The sequence below is a fragment of the Haliotis rufescens genome, unplaced genomic scaffold (assembly GCF_023055435.1).
Source record: "Haliotis rufescens isolate VD_foot unplaced genomic scaffold, xgHalRufe1.0.p SCAF_53, whole genome shotgun sequence".
Lineage (NCBI taxonomy): Eukaryota > Metazoa > Mollusca > Gastropoda > Lepetellida > Haliotidae > Haliotis > Haliotis rufescens.
Window position 1 is genome coordinate 470959 of NW_025964257.1, and position 17102 is coordinate 488060.

Here is a 17102-nt window from a genome sequence, read left to right on the forward strand (position 1 = left end):
TTGGGTTACCGTTAGTTTTAGTTGTACATCATCGTTTCTTGTTTGCACAATACGAGGCCACAGGCCCAAGTGTCTTGTTTTTCATCACAATCGTCGTCATGTAGCTGGAATATTGCTGATTGCGGTGTTAAACACGCACACACACACACACACACGCACGTACGTACGTACGCACGCACGCACGCACGCACGCACGCACGCACGCACACACACAGAGGTTCGTATTGGTTTCATGTAATACAATTGTGATTTTATTTTTGTGTGAAATCGAAATATTAAAATACAGTTTGGCCCTTATTATAAACAGCTCCGTGTTGTACTCGGGTTCACACGGCAATAGGGGCGGTCGGGTAGCCTAGTGGTTTAAGCGTTCGCTCGTCACGCCGAAGACCCGGGTTCGATTACCGACATGGGTACAATGTGTGAAGCCCCGCCGTGATATTGCTGGAATATTGCTAAAAGCGGCGTAAAACAAACTCACTCACTCACTCACTCACTCACTCACTCACTCGGCAATAGTTGGCACAGTCTTAAGCATGAGCACTTTCTTGGGGAGGGGATGGGGGGAGGTGTGTATAATGTTAGATTTTCAAAATTCGGTTGGATAATCGATGGTTATGTTTCCGATACACATGCCAATATTAACTTAATTAAAGCAGTTTGATGTCACACAGCGTGACTGATAAAAACATAACGACGTCACGCAATTCATTGTCCGTGACGTCACAAATTGATAACATCAGGCACGAAGATATATGACTTAAAAAGGTTAGAGGCTTCTCGGTTTAACCTGTACCATATATAGAGCGATCTTAGCCTAAAAGAATCGTACGCCTCCACGTCATGGAGTTACGTTAGAGGTGAGGTGAAATGGGGTTTAACGTCGCGTCCAAGATTATTGCACTTATATAGCGACGTGCATGCACGTGTATGTGTGTGTGTGTGTGGCTGCTTGTACTAGTCCAGACTGATGCCGATTTATAGTGCTAGCTCATTGAGATACCATGCCGCAGTTTAACATGAATACCCCAATCAGACACAGTACACGGACTCCGAGCCGACCAGTCCTTGTTTTAGCCCCTTAATGCCGAGCGCCAGACAGGGTAACAACAAGTACCATCTTTTAACGTCCTTTGGGATGACGCGGCCGGGGATCGAACCCAGGACCTTCCGCTCTCCGGGCGGACGCTCTACTACTAGACCACGGAGGCGGTCAGTTACGTTAGACGTAGCCCCCATTGAGATCGGTTTGTGGGTATTTGTGTGTCCACTTGACCTGAGAGGAAGCCAACTTGGCCAAAGTGGAGACGTTTACCACGTTGGTGAAACCCACGAGCACGGATTTGGTGCTGACAAACAGATAATCATAATCAGAGTGAATCTGGGATTCGAACTCATGATAATATAATTCTGGGACCATAGATGACTGGGCCATATGTGCCAACGTGGGGAATCCATGCTACTTAATCTTCATAGGGATACCATCATTGTCTCGCAGTGCACCAGTATCTGAATACGAACTGATGTTCTGGGGATTCCAGGAGTTGGTACCCCGCAATCTCTGCTGGCCGTCCACTCCTACTTCTCGCACCACTCCTACCGCTCGTACCACTCCCACCCCTCCTTCCACTCCTACCCCTCGCACCACTCATACCCCTCGTACCACTCCTACCCCTCGTACCACTCCTACCCCTCGCACCTCTCCTACCCCTCGTACCTCTCCTACCCCTCGTACCACTCCTACCCCTCGCACCTCTCCTACCCCTCGTACCACTGCTACCCCTCGTACCACTCCTACCCCTCGTACCACTCCTACCCCTCGCACCTCTCCTACCCATCGTACCACTCCTACCCCTCGTACCACTCCTACCCCTCGTACCACTCCTACCCCTCGCACCTCTCCTACCCCTCGTACCACTCCTACCCCTCGTACCACTCCTACCCCTCCTTCCATTCCCACCCCTCCTTCCACTCCTACCCCTCGTACCACTCCTACCCCTCGTACCACTCCTACCCCTCCTTCCACTCCTACCCCTCCTTCCACTTCTACCCCTCGTACCACTCCTACCCCTCGCACCAATCCTACCCCTCGTACCACTCCTACCCCTCCTTCCACTCCTACCCCTCCTTCCACTCCTACCCCTCGTACCACTCCTACCCCTCGCACCAATCCTACCCCTCGTACCACTCCTACCCCTCGCACCTCTCCTACCCCTCGTACCACTCCTACCCCTCGTACCACTCCTACCCCTCGTACCACTCCTACCCCTCGTACCACTCCTACCCCTCGCACCTCTCCTACCCCTCGTACCACTCCTACCCCTCGTACCACTCCTACCCCTCCTTCCACTCCTACCCCTCGTACCACTGCTACCCCTCGTACCACTCCTACCCCTCCTTCCACTTCTACCCCTCGTACCACTCCTACCCCTCGCACCAATCCTACCCCTCGTACCACTCCTACCCCTCCTTCCACTCCTACCCCTCCTTCCACTCCTACCCCTCGTACCACTCCTACCCCTCGCACCAATCCTACCCCTCGTACTACTCCTACCCCTCCTTCCACTCCTACCCCTCGTACCCTTCTCTCGTACCCTTCTTACCACTGTTATCCCTCGTACCACTCCTAACCCCTAACTATTTGTGATGAAATCTAATTATGATATGTGTGTACTCCAAAACAAAAATGTTTAAAATAACACATGTATATAAGTATGGGTACTGCTTTGCAAAACATCTTCGACCTTCTCTTTCTGGACCTGTAAAAAACGTTTGAAGTACAAGCGTCTGTGTTAGCTGGCAGGAAGTAATATTTCCTGTCTGTCGAGGGAGTCCTGTCAATACACTTGAAGCGGTGTTATTTATACAGCCACAAGACTCCATTCAAATTGAACTGATTTACGAGAAACCTGCTTCAACTTTGAAATAACAAGATGGATACATGCAGTCAGTTAATACGCTACCTGATCTAGTGAAGGAGAGGTAATGTTAGAAAACACCAACTTCCTCATCGCAACGAACTGCAGGAAGAATTCGCCATCGGGCATAAGGTAACGTTAATCACTCATCATTCATCACTCATCACTCATCATCGCTAATGGATTCTATATTTAGTCATAGAAGTATAATTATGCATCATGCATTTGTATTATGTATCTCTGGTTGGTTGGTTGTTTTGTTGTTTAACGCCGCACTCAGCAATATTCCAGCTTTATGACGGCGGTCTGTAAATAATCGAGTCTGGACCGGACAATCCAGTGATTAATATCATGAGCATCGATCCACGCACGCAATTGGGATCGTTGACATGCATCAACCAAGCCAGCGAGCCTGACCACCCGGTCCCGTTAGTCGCCTTTTACGACAAGCATGGGTTGCTGAAGACCTATTCTACCATTTATCTCTGACTAAGTTATCTGTGACTAAGTGATGTGTCTTATTTGATTCAATTCAAAAACAGAAAAACAAACAAATTCTGGGGTTGAATGGGTACCCTGCATCACATCTTTTATTAATAATGTTTATTGTTTCAAAGTCTGGTCTTAATTATCTGTAATTATCCTGTTCGTGTCTTCCCTTGTGACATTAAGTTACAAGTCAAACATTCACGCCCTGGTGACATTAAGTTACAAGTCAAACATTCACGCCCTTGTGACATTAAGTTACAAGTCAAACATTCACGCCCTGGTGACATTAAGTTACAAGTCAAACATTCACGCCCTTGTGACATTAAGTTACAAGTCAAACATTCACGCCCTGGTGACATTAAGTTACAAGTCAAACATTCACGCCCTGGTGACATTAAGTTACAAGTCAAACATTCACGCCCTTGTGACATTAAGTTACAAGTCAAACATTCACGCCCTTGTGACATTAAGTTACAAGTCAAACATTCACGCCCTGGTGACATTAAGTTACAAGTCAAACATTCACGCCCTGGTGACATTAAGTTACAAGTCAAACATTCACGCCCTGGTGACATTAAGTTACAAGTCAAACATTCACGCCCTTGTGACATTAAGTTACAAGTCAAACATTCACGCCCTGGTGACATTAAGTTACAAGTCAAACATTCACGCCAGACAACTTGGAGATATGTTCACACTTATCTCCCTACACACGGTCACATGTCGCCTCCGGTGTCTCCCGACAACTGAGTGAGTGAGTTTGGTTTAACAACATTCCAGTTATATCACGGCGCGTCAGCTTAATGTGGGAGGAAAGCCCGAAGTGATGCAGGTCTCAGACGTTAACCACCAAGGGGTGATGGCTTTGGCGGATGCTCTCTCAAAGTCAGTCTGCAAGATTTCTGGTTGCAGGGTAAGTTTCTGTGTCTCGGCTTCACGTCTCAGATTAATACTTGCGCATACATAGATTCTGTCCATAATGGTAAACATGGGTATCTTTATGGATGTAGATGTTAGAAAATAACACTGCCTCACAGGCACAACATCACTAACACAACGTCACGAACACAATATCACTAACACAACATCACTTAAACAATATCAATAACACAATATCACTAACACTGCATCACATACACAACGTCACTGACACTGAGCTGAAATACTTTAAATGTAACTGAAACACTGTAAAATTTTACTGAAATACTGTAAAATGTAACTTAAATACTGTAAAATGTATCTTAAATACTGTAAAATGTTACGGAAATACTGTAAAATGTAACTGAAACACTGTAAAATGTTACTGAAATACTGTAAAATGTAACTTAAATACTGTAAAATTTTACTGAAACACTGTAAAATGTAACTTAAACACTGTAAAATGTTACTGAAATACTGTAAAATGTAACTTAAATACTGTAAAATGTAACTGGGATACTGTAAAATGTTACTGAAATACTGTAAAATGTTACTGAAATACTGTAAAATGTTACTGAAATACTGTAAAATGTAACTGAAACACTGTAAAATTTTACTGAAATACTGTAAAATGTAACTTAAATACTGTAAAATGTATCTTAAATACTGTAAAATGTTACGAAAATACTGTAAAATGTAACTGAAACACTGTAAAATGTTACTGAAATACTGTAAAATGTAACTTAAATACTGTAAAATTTTACTGAAACACTGTAAAATGTAACTTAAACACTGTAAAATGTTACTGAAATACTGTAAAATGTAACTTAAATACTGTAAAATGTAACTGGGATGCTGTAAAATGTTACTGAAATACTGTAAAATGTTACTGAAATACTGTAAAATGTATTTGAAACACTGTAAAATTTTACTGAAATACTGTAAAATGTAACTTAAATACTGTAAAATGTATCTTAAATACTGTAAAATGTTACGGAAATACTGTAAAATGTAACTGAAACACTGTAAAATGTTACTGAAATACTGTAAAATGTAACTTAAATACTGTAAAATTTTACTGAAACACTGTAAAATGTAACTTAAACACTGTAAAATGTTACTGAAATACTGTAAAATGTAACTTAAATACTGTAAAATGTAACTGGGATACTGTAAAATGTAACTAAGGCATTGTAAAATGTAACTGAAATACTGTTACATTTAACAGAAATACTGTAAAGTATAACTGAAATACTGTAAAATATAACTGAAACACTGTAAATCATAGAGTAGATACTTTAAAACATAGCTGTGGTAGTGTAAAGCCAACGGTTAGAACCAGTATTGGTCACTACAAATACGAGTGATGGTGGATGCAGGTGATAGAGGCCTCACGAGGAGTTAGTCACGAGCTGGTCACGTGACTGCGTGAAGTCGTGAGCGGCATGGTACATACGTGGTCGACCTGACACATCTGTTGTAGACTGGCTCCGTAGTGTAGGCTTTTAAAGTGGTGACTAAGGGAGACTGCTAGTTGCTGTTGAAAAGAATATACCACTCAACCTTTGACAGGGGTACTGAGATGAAGTTTGGTAATGGTGGGTGCATTTTTTATAACATCACATCCAAGCAATCAGTCCCAATCATTCCCACCCGGAGACCCGTGAAGATCCGGGGTAGAAAAGGTCTTCAGCAACCCATGCTTGCCGTAAAAGGTGACTATGCTTGTCGTAAGAGGCGACTAGCGGGATCGGGTGGTCAGGCTCGTTGACTTGGTTGATCAGTGTCATCGTATCCCAATTGCGTGGATCGATGCTCATGGTGTCAATCACTAGATTTTCTGGTCCAGACTCGATTATTTACAGACCGCCGTCATATAGCTGGAATATTGCTGAGTGTGGCGTTAAACAGACAAACATTCCCACCTGGACTACCAGGGATATCCCTATCAAAAGTTGAGAGATATAACATTTCCAGGTATGTTCCTATACACTGTAGACTATTAAACACCACGATTTTCGCAGGTGATATTCATAACCTAAAGAACCAAAACTAACTAAACCACCGAGGACAACTGTACTGCCTGATCATTCATTTCTGACCAATGAAGATCCGGGGTAGAATAGGTCTTCAGCAACCCATGCTTGCCATAAAAGGCGACTATGCTTGTCGTAAGAGGGGACTAACGGGATCGGGTGGTAAGGCTCGTTGACTTGGTTGATGCATGTCATCGTATCCCAATTGCGTGGATCGATGCTCATAGTGTCAATCACTAGATGTTCTGGTCCAGACTCGATTATTTACAGACCGCCGTCATATAGCTGGAATATTGCTGAGTGTGGCGTTAAACAGACAAACATTCCCACCTGGACTACCAGGGATATCCCTATCAAAAGTTGAGAGATATAACATTTCCAGGTATGTTCCTATACACTGTAGACTATTAAACACCACGATTTTCGCAGGTGATATTCATAACCTAAAGAACCAAAACTAACTAAACCACCGAGGACAACTGTACTGCCTGATCATTCATTTCTGACCAATGAAGATCCGGGGTAGAATAGGTCTTCAGCAACCCATGCTTGCCATAAAAGGCGACTATGCTTGTCGTAAGAGGGGACTAACGGGATCGGGTGGTAAGGCTCGTTGACTTGGTTGATGCATGTCATCGTATCCCAATTGCGTGGATCGATGCTCATAGTGTCAATCACTAGATGTTCTGGTCCAGACTCGATTATTTACAGACCGCCGGCATATAGCTGGAATATTGCTGAGTGTGGCGTTAAACAGACACACATTCCCACCTGGACTACCAGGGATATCCCTATCAAAAATTGAGAGATTTAACATTTCCAGGTATGTTCCTATACACTGTAGATTATTAAACACCACGATTTTCGCAGGTGATATTCATAACCTAAAGAACCAAAACTAACTAAACCACAGAGGACACCTGTACTGCCTGATCATTCATTTCTGACCCATGAAGATCCGGGGTAGAATAGGTCTTCAGCAACCCATGCTTGCCGTAAAAGGTGACTATGCTTGTCGTAAGAGGCGACTAACAAGATCGGGTGATCAGGCTCGTACTGCATGTCTTCGCATTTCAATTGCCTGGATCGATGTTCATGATGTCAATGACTGGAATGTCTGGTTCAGACTCGATCATTTTACAGACCACCGTCATATAGCTGGAATATTGCTGAGTACGGCTTTAAACAACAAACAAAACAAACATTAATTTCTTCACAGCAAACAGGCGTGTTAACAGGAACCACGACCTGTTATCATATGACTGTGAACGTATCCTTCCTAGTTCCGTGCTGAATCATTGCAGGAGAGCTTGAGTGTAAGTGATTTAGGTGTAACCCCCTTTCAAACAGTGATATGACAACGCAAGTAAGGACATGATGTATGGATGAACAACTTCATTATTGCCATTAGGAGCCACGTTTCGGTGTAGGTTCTGACACCGTCACCAAGCAAGTGATGTTCAGAGTATGGATGAGAGGCATGGATACAAGTGTGAGGCAGTGATACTGAGGGTGATATAAGGTAAAGTTCAAAGGATAAGTACTGGGTTTTATATAAGGTGAAGTAAAAAGGATAAACACTGGGGTGATATAAGGTAAAGTACAAAGGATAAACACTACTGGTCATATAAGTTAAGTACAAAGGATAAACACTGGGGGTTATATAAGTAAAGTACAAAAGATAAACACTGCAGGTCATATAAGGTAAAGTACAAAGGATAAACACCGCGGGTGATATAAGGTAAAGTACAAAGGATAAAAACTGCAGGTCATATAAGGTAAAGTACAAAGGATAACACTGCGGGTGGTATCAGGTAAAGTACAAAGGATAAACACTGGGGATGATATAAGATAAAATACAAAGGATAAACACCGCGGTCATATAAGGTAAAATACTAAGGATAAACACTGCAGGAGATATAAGGCAAATTACAAAGGATAAACACTGCAGGAGATATAAGGTAAAGTACAAAGGATAAACACTGCGGGTCATATAAGGTAAAATACTAAGGATAAACACTGCAGGAGATATAAGGTAAAGTACAAAGGATAAACACTGCAGGAGATATAAGGTAAAGTACAAAGGATAAACACTGCAGGAGATATAAGGTAAAGTACAAAGGATAAACACCGCGGGTCATATAAGGTAAAGTACTAAGGATAAACACCGCGGGTGATATAAGGTAAAGTACAAAGGATAAACACTGCAGGTGATATAACTTCAAGTACAAAGGATAAACACTCCATCGATTCAACTCTTTTTAGTCACATGATGATATATCCACACCGGAGCGCGTTCCCCCCGATATCCCCTGATAAATAGACCATTTCCAGCAGAAATATTCCGAAACCCTCGCAATGAGAACAAGATAGACATGCATTGCCTTTGTGCGAACACCTGGTGTCATCACTAGTCTTCTTTTACGCCGAATGGAATCTGTTTCGACAGATCATTCTTTGGCGTTGAGGTTTCGAATTCTTAAGAATGGCGTTTTCGGAATAAGGAATGCATAATTGGACTTCCATCAGTCTAATCACTGTTTCACAATGAATGTAATAATACTGAAAAGACGCATTCATTACATGAATACTATTTGGGCTTTATTGTAAGTTCTCGGACCTCTTAACGGTATGATGGTTAGTGAGTGAGTGAGTTGGGTTTAACGCCGCTTTTAACAATATTCCAGTTATATCACGGCGTGTCAGGTTAAAGTGGGAGGAAAGCCCGAAGTGATGCAGGTCTCAGAAGTTTACCACATCGGTGAAACCCACGAGCACGGGTATGGTGCTGACAAACCTAGAACAGAACCGGGGCGAACCGGGATTCGAACCCACAATCATAGATTTCTGGCGTGCCCAAGGGACGCAACTCTGCACAGCGAATCGCGGCACCTTAGACGACTGGGCCACCCGTGCCCCCTATGGTGGTAAGAGTGAAATAAGAACCTGATTTTGAAACGTGCTTGGTGTAAATTGAAAATACGTGAGTTACCTCCCTTCCTATAATCGATCTACTTTGTTTCTCTGACAGTTTAACTGACTGGGCGAAGATCTTAATTTTATCTCAGACTCCCAAAATATTAGATGGACGGGTCCATAAACAAATTAATTATGAATGAAGAAGCGTCATATAAGTAAATAAAATAAGGTCACTTTAACACGAACGATCATTGTTTCTACTGTGTAGTTTTTTTAAACAGAGGGTGGAGCATTGCAAGGTTGATGTATTCGCCCTTTGTTATTTCTATATGCTACATACATTCGAACACAAACTCTGGTAATAGAAATTCATCTATAACTAAACATTAAAACGGATTATGATTAAATGGACTTAACGTTTTTATGTTTCAAAATTCGTATGGTAGACATTTGTGACGCATCAAATTTATCGCATCAGTGACTAAAGTATGTGTAATGAGATTCGCTATTTTGTCTTGTACCATATGTTCACGTGTTTGGTCAGGGGAACGCTTGACTTGCCTTTGGGACCGCCTCCGTGGTCTAGTGTTAGAGCGTCCGCCCGGAGAGCGGAAGGTCCGGGGTTCGATACCAAAAGACGTTAAAAGATGGTAATTGTTGTTACCCTGTCTGGCGCTCGGCATTAAAGGGCTAAAACAAGTACTGGTCGGCTCGGAGTCAGTATACTGTGTCTGAGTGGGGTATTCATGTTAAACTGCGGCATGGTATCTCAGTGGACTAGCACTATAAATCGGCATCAGTCTAGACTAGTACAAGCAGCCACACACACACGTGCATGCACGTCGCTATATAAGTGCAATAATCTTGGACGCGACGTGAAACCCCATTTCACCTCACCACCGCACCTTGACTTGCCGTTGCGTGTGATTATGACTGTTGCCACCAGTTGGACAGGATACCTGATGTCATCACTGCTTGATAATGATTCACAGACACATGGTAGTTACACAAAAAAAGAATCGTAAAAAGAACTTATGATTTCTTATGATTATGAAAAGGATTCCGTCGCTTTTACTTAAAAATTACTTACGAATTAAAATTTTTAAAATGCACGTAATCTATTTGTGTATACAGAGCGTAATGACGAATTTACGTGTATTGTGGTCAGAAATGAAAGTCACAGTTTAATTTTTTTCTTTTTGTTCACGCTCCGTAAGTTTAAATAAAATGACACAGCTGACCATCCATATCAAAACTTGTGTAGTGTATTTATTCGATGTGAATGTACAAAAAGAACCATGTCATCTTGTACATGTATGTTACAAATAGTTTTCCGCTAGATGACGCGTACATTTACATACAGTACACGGATACTCATTGGTGGATCTCTTAGTCATTCATACTCCATCGCGTTACAACGGGGCAGGCGACAGTGACGAGATCTTTCCAGAGAGACTGCCTCATCCATAAATGCGAGTGATATACCCAGGCAGGATAAAGCGTCAGAGAGACGGAGAGCAAGTGAGGATGCATACACTATCGTACACCACTCAATAAGTGAGTACTAGCATGTTACAGCCATTATCAACGGCAAAGGCCCATGTGACAATACTTTAAATGGTTACTGCATATATACGTATTTAACACATTTATCATGTGCATGGCGTCGATGTATAAACCAACAACGTCTGACCTTTTTTACACACAAGCCAATTCTTTGTCGACCATCTAAACTATGTTTTTGGGCATATGATAACGTTAGCGTTATATGCGTTCTTGTAGTCCGCACTGGGCGCATGTATTGGTAGAGTCTGGCAAGAGCGGTTTAAATGTCCACTGTTTACACTTGAGCCGTTCAGCTAACGCCCTCGCTTGCTTCTTGTATTCTTGTGTGTGTGATGTAGGAATATTTCTGCATACGACATTGAGTAATTGTGTATACAATGCATGCATACTTGTATATGTGATGCATACATGCTTGTGCATACGATATATCTGTATATACGATATCTGAATAATTGTGTTGCAACGCATGCATACTTGTATATGTGATGCATGCATGCTTGTACCTAGATATATAATTTATATGCATACGATATCTGAATATTTGTGTATACAATGCATACATACTTGTGTATGTGATAAATCCATGCTTGTATATACGATCTATGCATACGATATTTGAATAAGTGTGTATACAACGCATGCATACTATTTATGTGATATATGCATGTTTGTGTATACGCTATATGTATACTTATACATAAGATATATACATCTTTGTGCATACGATCTGTGCAAACGTGTTTGAATGGTATATGTATAATTTGGTTTACAATATACACTTATTTGTGAATATGTGAATAATCTTATATATGGATACACGCACTTCTGATTTCTACACTTCAAGCCTTATATTCAGAGAGTCTGTCATGGTGACATACTGTTTACATGTACCGTGTACCGGGCGCCGCCTCCTCTGAGTTGCAACAGGGTCATGTATGATCTGCCCAGATCGTGTATTCATAATGACGTGAAGTGTGAGTTAGCATTTCTTGACTGAGTTCATCATTAAGGCACGCTTATGTATATCACAGTTCGGGGGCACGGGGGCCCAGTCATCTTAGACGCCACAATTCACTGTGCAGTGTTCCAATATGGTTTAAACATATTTTTATTTCAAAAGAAATCTGGATCGGTAAACAAGCAAAACTTGCTCATGTAAATACCTCTCCAGTTCCAATATAAGTTCACCCTGAGTCGCATGTTTCTAGGTTGGACAGCGCCATATATATATACCCGTGCTCGAGGGTTTCACTGAAGTAGTTAACGTCCAAGACCTGATTCATGATCACTTGCGGGTTTTCCTCCCACTTTTAGCAGACACGCTGTGATAAAACTACAAAGATTCAGATGGTGGCGGCGGGGTAGCCTTGTTGTTAAAGGGGCGGTGGGGTAGCCTAGTGGTTAAAGCGTTCGCTCGTCACGCCGAAGACCCGGGTTCGATTCCCGACATGGGTACAATGTGTGAAGCCCATTTGTGGTGTCCCCCGCCGTGATATTGCTGGAATATTGCTAAAGGCGGCATAAAACCATACTCACTCACTCACTCACTCACTTGTTGTTCAAATGTTAGCTCCACGCTCCGAAAGTCTGTGTTCGACATAGGTACAATATAGAAAGCCCTTTTCCTGGGAACCCCCGACGGGAGATTGCAAGAATATTATTAAAAGAAGCGGAGATCACTAGTTCAAAGTAACGATACTATTAGTCCAAGGTGATTATAACATTAGTTGAAGGTGAATATAATTTATATCTTAAATTATAACTACATCCAGGTGATGATATGATAGTTCCAGGTGATGATGTGTTAGTTCCAGGTGATGATGTGTTTAGGTCGCGTGATGATGTGATTAGGTCCACGTAATTAAGTGATTGTACCAGGTGATGATGTGATTGTACCAGGTGATGATGTGATTAGGTTCAGGCGATGATGTGATTGTACCAGATGATGATGTGATTAGGTCCACGTAATGATGTGATTGTACCAGGTGATGATGTGATTGTACACAGGTGATGATGTGATTAGGTTCAGGCGATGATGTGACTGTACCAGGCGATGATGTGATTGTACCAGGTGATGATGTGATTGTACCAGGTGATGATGTGATTAGGTTCAGGCGATGACGTGACTGTACCAGGTGATGATGTGATAAGGTCCAGGCGATGATGTGATTAGTTCCAGGTGATGATATGATATGATATGATATGGATTTACTACTTCTGTGACTCGATAATAGATGTAGGAACCCTAGCATATCGTGACCAGACACAGTGTCTGACATCCGTCCTTACACTCGAGCAATATTTAAAGCTTTCTTCGCACATTTACCTTCTGTTTCGGTATGTTCGTATGTTTTATACATACATACATCATTCATAGTTTAGTTCACACGTCGTTAAGGTAATTCTGGGGGCAGGGCTTGACGTGGCGAGAGTAGTTTCCCACTTCATGTTTCCGCGAGCGCTCCCCTTTGTCTTCCTCGTTGGATGTCAGATGATCAAGGTCATCTGTGTTCCGCATTGCCACGAACAGAGGCTCTTGTGGTATCTGTTGTGGGACAAGCTAGTCACGTACATATGACTGTGACAAGTATGTCAACAATGACGTCACGTAGATATAAGCCCAGCATCATGTTGACAATGACGTCACATAGATATGAGCACAGCATCATGTTAACAATGACGTCACGTAGATATGAGCACAGCATCATGTTAACAATGACATCACGTAGATATGAGCCCAGCATCATGTTAACAATGACGTCACGTAGATATGAGCCCAGCATCATGTTAACAATGACGTCACCTAGATATGTGCACAACATCATGTTAACAATGACGTAACACAGATATGTGCACAACATCATGTTAACAATGACGTCACGCAGATATGAGCCCAGCATCATGTTAACAATGACGTCACGTAGATATGTGCACAACATCATGTTAACAATGACGTAACACAGATATGTGCACAGCATCATGTTAACAATGACGTAACACAGATATGAGCCCAACATCATGTTAACAATGACGTCACCTAGATATGAGCCCAGCATCATGTTAACCATGACGTCACGCAGATATGAGCCCAGCATCATGTTAACAATGACGTCACGCAGATATGAGCCCAGCATCATGTTAACAATGACGTAACACAGATATGTGCACAACATCATGTTAACAATGACGTCACATAGATATGAGCACAGCATCATGTTAACAATGACGTCACGTAGATATGAGCACAGCATCATGTTAACAATGACATCACGTAGATATGAGCCCAGCATCATGTTAACAATGACGTCACGTAGATATGAGCCCAGCATCATGTTAACAATGACGTCACTTAGATATGTGCACAGCATCATGTTAACAATGACGTAACACAGATATGTGCACAACATCATGTTAACAATGACGTCACGCAGATATGAGCCCAGCATCATGTTAACAATGACGTCACGTAGATATGTGCACAACATCATGTTAACAATGACGTAACACAGATATGTGCACAGCATCATGTTAACAATGACGTAACACAGATATGAGCCCAACATCATGTTAACAATGACGTCACCTAGATATGAGCCCAGCATCATGTTAACCATGACGTCACGCAGATATGAGCCCAGCATCATGTTAACAATGACGTCACGCAGATATGAGCCCAGCATCATGTTAACAATGACGTAACACAGATATGTGCACAACATCATGTTAACAATGACTTCACGTAGATATGAGCCCAACATCATGTTAACAATGACGTCACGTAGATATGTGCACAACATCATGTTAACAATGACTTCAAGTAGATATGAGCCCAATATCATGTTAACAATGACGTCACGCAGATATGAGCCGAGCATCATGTTAACAATGACGTCACGTAGATATGAGCCCAGCATCATGTTAAAAATGACGTCACCTAGATATGTGCACAACATCATGTTAACAATGACGTAACACAGATAAGTGCACAGCATCATGTTAACAATGACTTCAAGTAGATATGAGCCCAACATCATGTTAACAATGACGTCACGCAGATATGAGCCCAGCATCATGTTAACAATGACGTCACGTAGATATGTGCACAACATCATGTTAACAATGACGTAACAGAGATATGTGCACAACATCATGTTAACAATGACGTCACCTAGATATGAGCCCAGCATCATGTTAACAATGACGTCACCTAGATATGTGCACAACATCATGTTAACAATGACGTTACACAGATAAGTGCACAGCATCATGTTAACAATGACTTCAAGTAGATATGAGCCCAACATCATGTTAACAATGACTTCACGTAGATATGAGCCCAGCATCATGTTAACCATGACGTCACGCAGATATGAGCCCAGCATCATGTTAACAATGACGTCACGCAGATATGAGCCCAGCATCATGTTAACAATGACGTAACACAGATATGTGCACAACATCATGTTAACAATGACTTCACGTAGATATGAGCCCAACATCATGTTAACAATGACGTCACGTAGATATGTGCACAACATCATGTTAACAATGACTTCAAGTAGATATGAGCCCAATATCATGTTAACAATGACGTCACGCAGATATGAGCCCAGCATCATGTTAACAATGACGTCACGTAGATATGAGCCCAGCATCATGTTAAAAATGACGTCACCTAGATATGTGCACAACATCATGTTAACAATGACGTAACACAGATAAGTGCACAGCATCATGTTAACAATGACTTCAAGTAGATATGAGCCCAACATCATGTTAACAATGACGTCACGCAGATATGAGCCCAGCATCATGTTAACAATGACGTCACGTAGATATGTGCACAACATCATGTTAACAATGACGTAACACAGATATGTGCACAACATCATGTTAACAATGACGTCACCTAGATATGAGCCCAGCATCATGTTAACAATGACGTCACCTAGATATGTGCACAACATCATGTTAACAATGACGTTACACAGATAAGTGCACAGCATCATGTTAACAATGACTTCAAGTAGATATGAGCCCAACATCATGTTAACAATGACGTCACGTAGATATGAGCCCAGCATCATATTAACATTGACGTCACGTAGATATTAGCTGACCATCATGTTAACAATGGCGTCACGTAGATATAAGCCCAACATCATGTTCACAATGACGTCACGTAGATATGAGCCCAGCATCATGTTAACAATGACGTCACCTAGATATGAGCCCAGCATCATGTTAACAATGACGTCACCTAGATATGTGCACAACATCATGTTAACAATGACGTAACACAGATAAGTGTACAACATCATGTTAACAATGACTTCAAGTAGATATGAGCCCAACATCATGTTAACAATGACGTCACGCAGATATGAGCCCAGCATCATGTTAACAATGACGTCACGTAGATATGAGCCCAGCATCATATTAACATTGACGTCACGTAGATATTAGCTGACCATCATGTTAAAAATGGCGTCACGTAGATATAAGCCCAACATCATGTTCACAATGACGTCACGTAGATATGAGCCCAGCATCATGTGAACAATAATGTCACGTAGATATGAGCCCAGCATCATGTTAACCATGACGTCACGCAGATATGAGCCCAGCATCATGTTAACAATGACGTCACGTAGATATGAGCACAGCATCATGTTAACAATGACGTCACGTAGATATGAGCCAAGCATCATGTTAACAATGACGTCACGTAGATATGAGCCCAGCATCATGTGAACAATGACGTCACGTAGATATGAGCCAAACATCATGTTAACAATGACGTCACGTAGATATAAGCCCAACATCATGTTTACATTGACCTCACGTAGATATGAGCACAGCATCATGTTAACAATGACGTCACGTAGATATGAGCACAGCATCATGTTAACAATGACGTCACGTAGATATGAGCCCAGCATCATGTGAACAATGACGTCACCTAGATATGAGCCAAACATCATGTTAACAATGACGTCACGTAGATATCAGCCCAACATCATGTTAACATTGACGTCACGTAGATATGAGCCCAACATCATATTAACCATGGCGTCACGTAGATATTAGCTGACCATCATGTTAACAATGGCGTCACGTAGATATAAGCCCAACATCATGTTAACAATGGCGTCACGTAGATATGAGCCGACCAACATGTTAACAATGGCGTCACGTAGATATGAACCGACAATCATGTTAACAATGACGTCACGTAGATATGAGCCCAACATCA

General features: G+C 41.9%; 1 protein-coding gene across 1 annotated transcript in view; it reads left to right on the forward strand.

Annotated features, from left to right (window-relative positions):
- Positions 1 to 10670: 10670 nt before the first annotated feature.
- The window catches only part of LOC124119524 (beta-1,3-galactosyl-O-glycosyl-glycoprotein beta-1,6-N-acetylglucosaminyltransferase-like), a 49937-nt gene continuing 43505 nt past the window's right edge, over positions 10671 to 17102 (forward strand). Inside the window, exon 1 of the mRNA XM_046482069.2 lies at positions 10671 to 10837. The gene's annotated coding sequence lies outside the window, so the exon portion shown is untranslated. The remainder of the gene's footprint in view (positions 10838 to 17102) is intronic.